This window comes from Syzygium oleosum, unplaced genomic scaffold, assembly GCF_021117445.2.
Source record: "Syzygium oleosum isolate NSW1041296 unplaced genomic scaffold, Sole_v2.1 Sole_v2.01, whole genome shotgun sequence".
Lineage (NCBI taxonomy): Eukaryota > Viridiplantae > Streptophyta > Magnoliopsida > Myrtales > Myrtaceae > Syzygium > Syzygium oleosum.
Genome location: NW_026607485.1, coordinates 84092 through 92159, shown reverse-complemented (window position 1 = coordinate 92159; position 8068 = coordinate 84092).

Genomic DNA, 8068 nt, shown 5'->3' with positions numbered 1-8068 from the left:
ATCAAAGGCGTCCTTAGAGGAAATTCCAATGCACTCCCTTTTGCATTCTTAGAACGACATTTTTCTAGTTTGCTAAAAGAAACGGGTAATCAAATTCCTCGCATCTTTCTCTTAGCATTTCTTGGTTTTATGGTCTTTCCATACACCAAAAAGACTATGGATCCGTTGGTAATTCACATTGTCAATCAAGTGTGTATGTTCAAGAGATTCTCCAATATGATCCTAGGTGAGACCTTCGTATCACTCAATAGGTTTAAACAAAACAAAATTGGTACTTTTAGAGCCTCGATAGGTTTACTCCAAATTTGGTTGGTCTCTCACTTTAAAGATTTTGGTTTGAGCTTGAAAATCATAGGTGTATCCAAAGATTGTCATCCTATCTCACTTTTCCAAGAAAAGGAAGAAATCTTTCCTTATTGGTCATTCTCAATTTGGTTTAATTTTTTCAAGAACCTTGTTCCAAATCAAATCCAATGGCATGTTCGTTGGCTTGGAAATCCCGAGGTGCGCCTTAATAACGGATTCGACAACCCAATCCCACTTTTGGGTCTCACGGGGTCTACGTCATATTACCCTTTTAGGGTGATCCGTCAATATCGCGCGCTTCAAAAGATTCCACCATTCCTCAAGTTGGGGCTATATCGTCTTGACTATCGCAAAGATGTCATCTAAAAAGGCCAAATGGCAGATTTGAAGGAAATGATCAAGTCCATCATTGATATGTGGTACAGATGCCACCTGGAGCCGATTCTCATTATCGACGAGTCGGAATTGGAAGGTGAAATGAAGATACATCATGCATTGCCGGAGTATATATACCGTTGCCTCGAGCCCGAGCTTAAAGTGGATCTCCCTAATGTCCCCGAGAAGCCAACTTAACAAGCTATAACTGCAAGAGCTCTTAGGGAAAGGGATGAGGCTTTAGCCGAGGTTAAACATTTGACCCAAGAAAACAAGCGAATTCGCCTCGTACCTAAAGAAGATCCATTAGGAGTTTAGCTATATTCCATGAGGAAATCTCATTTCATGTAATTTTCATTTTATAGATTTGATGTATAGGGTTTCCTTTTTACTCATTTTAGTAATGATGTAATAGGATTCTCTTCTTGTTTTAAGATTGATCTATAGGGATTGCATTTTACGAATTTTGTTGTTAATAGTGAAATTTCCTTTGTGTGCACTTTCTTTTTTCGAGATTCTAATGGAATATAAATGGCGCATCTTGATTAATCATCGCATGTTACCTCTTCAATTGTATAATTTCTTGTGAAGAAATTTTGACAAGAGATTATTCACATGATATTGGGATCATGGGAATATTTCTTATCTCTATTTCATCCAAAGAAAATATAAAATTGAAGGGTTTTATATATTTTCGTCTCAATTCATTTTCCGCATATTAACTTGATTTCTATTTTTTTTAATAAAAAGTACTAAAATACAGCTGAGACGCATTCTATTATACGCACCCGTCGCCAAGCAAGGATGGAAAATGAGGACACTCGTACCCGCGTTATTACCATCGAGAATTAGATGCCACAAATGATGGTGCTCTTAACTGATCTTTCAAACCAAGTAAAGAACCTCACAACTGTGGCTCCTGCTGCTGCAGCTTCTACTCCCAATGCACCTACTAACGCACCGGTGGCAGATCCTGCTGACAAAGGACTTGCTGAAGAGGTCCCCATTAATGCTACTCCCATTGTTGTTGATTTGGAAGCTCCACCTAAGGAGTCCCCTGCTGTTCACCCAGATGAAGAGAGTGTGAGACGTCTCGCAAAATTGGAAGAATGCATGTGCATGCTACAAGGTTACCAACTCCAAGGCTTCGATAAGCCGTCACCTTTTACAAAAGTGAAGGTTCCTGATTTTTACAAGGATTCTGAATTTTCAAGAAAGTACGATGGAACTAGGTGCCTAAAGACCCATTTGAGGTATTATTTGAGCAAAATGGCTCATTACTCCGATAACACTCCGCTGTTAATTAGCACTTTTCAAGAAAGCTTGATTGATTCCACCTTAACGTGGTTCATCAAGTTGGATTTGGAGAAAATTTGCACTTGAAAAGACCTCGCAGATGAATTCCTCCAACAATACAAGTTTAATACCGAAATTGCTCCAACCCGTGAAGAGCTGGCCCAGGTTGATAAAAGGAGAAATGCAACTTTTAGAGCGTACGCCCAAAGGTGGAGAACTACGGCGTCCCAAGTCAAACCTCCGCTGTCCGAGAAAGAGATCAGGCAATTGTTTCTTCGAGCTCTGCCTCGAGAATACTTCGAGAAGATGTTTAATAACACTTGCATCAATTTCCCTGCAATGGTTGAACTGGGAGAACACATTGAAGGAATCATGCGAGAGGGTTGATTATCCGAGATGACGACTCGCAAATTTACCCAAAGAAAGATAAGGAGCCAATGGTGGAGGTTGCTTACATTCAAAATCCTAATACTCAAAAGCCGTTTAACACACCAGTTCAAAAGTCCACCATGAAAGCAGGAGGCTCTTCCCGAAATTTTGATCGAAAAGGAAAAGCTCCACAAAGACAATTCACTCCATTGCCAAGACCTATGTCCCAGTTGCTGCCAGTGTTGATTGAATGAAGGCTCGTAGCAAAAGAAATCCCGAGAGACAACTTGCCAAAGTTTGCTTGGTTTGACTTAACAAAATCTTGCGAGTACCACATGGATGAAAAGAGCCATGATGTGGACAGTTGTTATGTTCTCAAGGTTAAGATCCAAAACCTACTGGATAAGGGGATCTTGACATTTAAGGATGCTACACCAAATGTTCAACAAAATCCACTCCCCAATCATGTCGAAACTGTTAATGTGATATTTGGAGACGAGAATGAGAAACCTTTCTTGGTCAACGTGGCAAAACTGGAGGAGTTATTGACTGTAACTGGATGTCAACCAAAAGGAGGAGACATCTCCCAAGAGGAGAAAATGTATTGCCTAGCCAAGATGGCTGCTTTAGGCATAATTTAGCCATTTTAAGAAAAGAAACCCGAAGGGTCCATCGAGACCGTTGTAATCGATTTGTTGTCTGAAAATTTCTCTTGCAAGTTCATAGACGAAGTCTCATGCTCTAAGTCGAACGAGGATGGATACGGGCTAGATGTTGACGAACCTTGGAGTGACACATATTCCGATTTGAAATGTGAAAGCAAGAATGCCCATCGAGATCGTGAGTTTGTGAAGAAGGCCCACGAGAAAAGCTTGAAAGACATTGTTCTAACTAGATGGAACGACAAAGATAATAGAGAAGTTCCTTCCGACACCGATTCGGAATTTGAATACCATATCTCCTACTGGGATCGAGAGTTCGTTAGGAAGGCAATCAAAAAGGGTGAAATTATTGACACCCTCGGACAGCCGAGTGGTAAATATGATTTCATGGTAAAACACACTCCTCCTCCAAGCGCTTTTATCGACCCTAAGACTATCGTCCTAAGTGGATGGGGGCTCGAATTTGAAGATGATATAGCCGTGATTGATCCTGTTGTGCTTGAATTGAATGCTACTTGTGAAATCCAAGCGCATGTTATGGAACCTGTGGTTATAGATTTAATGGCCGATAGCTTCAAGGATATAAAGATCTCCAATGAGGACTTTGAGCCTATTGTGATTGAGCTACCACCCAAGAAAGATGAGAATTTGAAGGCAAGAGCACCCCCTCTTTATGACTCCAAGGTAGTTCCTTGGAATTATGAGTCCAATGAGATCGACGCTGTTACTTGGTCAGGCTGATGTTTTCCATCTTGTGAAGGTGTCGAGAAAAAGGCTGTAACTGAAGAGGAGGCGGAGCAACTTCTCAAGACCCTCAAAACGAGTGAAGCAGAAGTGATCGAGTAGTTAAGAAAAATGCTGTCTCAGATCTCGTTACTCGAACTATTCAAGTCTTCCGAGAGGCATAGGAATGCTCTATTAAAAATTCTTAATGAAGTATATATACCTGAGACAATCAGAGAGGTACAGTTGGAAGATTTCGTAGGTGCCATCCTTCTTAGGGATCAAATTTCCTTTTCCGAAAAGGACTTGCCACCAGAAGGGCAAGCGCACTCTAAGGCGTTATACATCTCTGTTCAACACTTCGATACAAAGATATCGAGAGTACTTGTTGATAACAATTCAGCTCTTAACATCTGTCTGTTAGCAATCTTGCGCCGTCTGGGTGTGTGTATAAATAATGTTCGTCCTTCTAACACCCCAGTCAGAGCCTTTGATGGCATGAAGAAGGAAGCTGTAGGAGAGATTTACCTACAATTGATGATTGGTCCAGTCATGTTCACCCAGAAATTTCAAGTGCTCGACATCCCAAGTAACTTCAGCTTATTGCTGGGATGATCTTGGATTCACGCTGCGGGTGTTATACCCTCAAGTTTGCATCAGATGATCTACTTCATTGTGTGTGGCAAGATTATAACTGTCCATTGCGAGAAGGATACCGAAACCTTCAACAATACTGCAATTCCCTACGTGGAGCCAGAAGTAAAAAGGGAATCAAGCTACCATTCATTCGAGTTAATGTCAGTAGCTCATGTGCCCGCAAGTACCGTCATAAGGAAGCCTCACTATTCAAAGGCGACCCTTATGTCTAGCAAAGTGCTGATCGAGTATGGATTCAGTGTTGGCAAAGGATTAGGTAAGCTATCCCATGGCATCCTCACACCCGTTAAGGTGACCAAGAGAAGGAAACAAGAAGGGTTAGGTTACCAAGGTAATCAACAAGATCAAGGTAATTGGAAAGGCCCGAACATCAAAGAAAAGAGTTATCGACATGTGCTCCCTCCTCCATTGAAAGATTTCTTCCCTGGACCGCCGAAGTTGCTCCAAGATGAAGAAGTAGATATCCATGGTTACGTTGACTTGTTTGAAGAGGGCTTTGTGGGTGCCATTTTCGAAAGTTTTGAGGATGATTCACCTACCAATCCCACTGTGTAAGGGATGTTCCCGTGTTCTACTTTGCTTTCAGTTGTAATCCATCTAATTCTCCCTTGCGAGGGACTTTCATTTGTTGATTTCACTTGTTCATTTCATATGTTGTAATAATTCGGATCATGAACTTTTGATCCAAAACGCTATACGACATTTACTGCATATTAATTAAAGCATTCTCATGTTTGGTTAATAGATGTGTGAAAGTATACCAAACCAGCCCTATGATGATGCTTTGAGGCCTGGGCTTTTGCACGATCTATAGTTTTCAAAACAATCCGTTGGAACGAGGATGTCCAATGATATGAGGACGAGTTCCCCATGAAATTTTCAAAAACCTGAAATTCGAAAGGTTTTTTTTTTTATCACATTTGCATGTATTACATTTATTATCTTCATATACTAATCATTTTTTATTTCATCTCAGGTATAACACTTTGCATAATCATGATAGTCATATGCATGGCTCGGATTCATGTCCAAAAGACTCTTGCGAACCCGATTATTCTGATCTCGAAAATGAAGAAGATTCCAAGGTTATTAAAAGAGAATGTATTCGACATGAAGAATCCAAACCTCCCACTAAAGAACAAACTGTCATTGTAAATTTGGGTGATTATGAAAATTCCAAAGAAACAAAGATTGGGGCAAGTCTCTCTCAAATAGATGCCGATCGACTGATCGAACTCTTGAAGGAGTACCGGGATGTCTTTGCTTGGTTCTATGCTGATATGCCGGGTCTGGACCCCAACATTGTAGAACACACATTACCTCTTGATCCTGCCATTTCGCCTAAGAAATAGAAGCTTAGGAGGACAAAGCCAGAATTATCTAAGAAGATTGAGGAAGAAGTCATGAAACTATTGGAAGTTGATTTCATGGAAGTTACTCATTATGCCGACTGGATTGCTAATATTGTCCTAGTCATGAAGAAGGATGGGTGAGTTCGGGTATGTGTCGATTACCGGGACCTGAACAAAGCAAGTCCCAAAGATGATTTCCCGTTACCACATATTGACGTCTTGGTTGATAGCACGGCAGGATTCGAATTATTCTCCTTTATGGATGGTTTCTCTGGCTATAAACAAATCCGAATAAAAGAAGAAGACATGATTAAAACATATTTCATCACCCCATGGGGAACACTCTCTTACAAGATTATACCCTTCGGCTTGAAGAACGCGAGGGCAACTTACCAAAGAGCCATGGTGACACTATTCCATGACATGATGCATAAAGAGATTGAAGTTTACGTCGGCGACATGATCGCTAAATCATGACAAGGTGAAGACCATGTTGAAGTCTTGAGGAAACTGTTTGATCGACTTAGAAAGTTCAAGTTAAGGCTTAACCCCGCAAAATGCGTGTTTGGGGCAAAGTCTGGAAAGCTCCTCGGATTTATGGTTAGTAATAAGGGCATCGAGATTGATCCCTTGAAGGTGAAGGCCATTTGCGATTTGAAACCCCCTTCTACTGTCAAAGAGATCCGAAGCTTGTTGGGAAGACTGAACTATGTTGCAAGATTTATTTCCTAGTTATATGACACAGCTAAGCCATTCTTCAAGCTATTGAAGAAGAATGCCCAGTTGAATGGAACGAAGACTGTCAGAAATCCTTTGAACAATTGAAGCAGTATCTTTCACAACCACCAATATTGGTATCGCCTACTTCAGGTATACCTTTGATCTTGTATCTCACAATTCACGATGAGTTTTTAGGAGCTATGTTAACGCAGAAGGGACTGGAGGATGGAATGGAACGCGATATTTACTATCTCAGCAAGAAGTTTACTTCTGGTAAAGCTCAATACTGTGAAGTCGAGAAAACATGTGTAGTTTTAATTTGGGTATTACACAGATTACGACAATACACTCTTCACCATCGTATCCTGCTGGTGAATGAAAATGATCCTATCAAGTATCTTTTGGAAAAACTTGCACCGATTGGAAGGCTTGTCAAAGTCCGTCAAAGGGCGAGCCATAACTGACATGTTAGCTGAGAATCCCTTAAAGTCAGACGACTAGGATAAAATTGATGAAAGAATCCATTTGGTGTCACATGACAAGTGGACCATGTATTTTGAAGGAGCTGTTGACCTCTCTAGTTCTGGCACTGAAGTAGTCCTGATATCCCCTGCGGGTCAGCATTATCCAGTAGCTACAAAGTTGGTATTTTCTTATACCAATAACATTTCAGAGTATGAAGCTTGCATCCTTGGTCTCTAATTAGCCATCAATATGAAGGTTAAGAGATTACAAGTTTATAGTGATTTCGCACTTATTATTCTCCAAACAGGAGGTGAATGGCAAACTCGTGATTCAAAACTGATTCCTTACCATGAGTATCTTAAGAATTTGGTGGAAGAATTCGAAGAGATCTCATTTGATTACTTGCCAAGATCTCATAATCAATTTGTTGATGCCTTGTTACAAGTAACTGATGGTTTGAATATTGATCCTTTACAAATCGATGTTTTAAAAGAGCCCCTGCGTATTGCATGGTTATAGAAGAAGAATTCAATGGTCCACCATTTTACTATGACATTATGAATTACCTTCGAGAAGGAAAATTTCCCCAAGGAAGTCAAGCTACTGATCGGAAATACTTGACTAAGTTAGCTTCCAAATTCTTCCTCAGCGGAGGTGCTTTATACATAAGATCTTTTGATTCGGTCCTGCTGAAGTGCGTAGACACCAAAGAGGCCAATTTATTAATGAATGAAATACATGAAGGAGAATGCAATCCTCATATGAACGGCCATCTTCTAGCAAGGAACATCATGAGGCAAGGTTACTATTGGTTCACCATGGAAGCCGATTGTATTCAACATGTTAAATGTTGCCACCAATGTCAAGTTTATGGAGACAAAATCAATGCTCCTCCCAATGAATTACATCAAATGTCCGAGGCATGGCCTTTCTCAATGTGGGGCATTGACATTATCAAACCAATTAATCCTAAGGCGTCAAATGGACACCGTTTCATTCTAGTGGCTATCGATTACTTCACCAAATGGATCGAAGCCAATTCTTATGCCCATGTCACTGCGAAAAGTGTGATAAAGTTCATTCGTCGTGACATTATCACTCGATATGGGGTTCTAGAAGCAATTATCACTGACAATGGGTCAA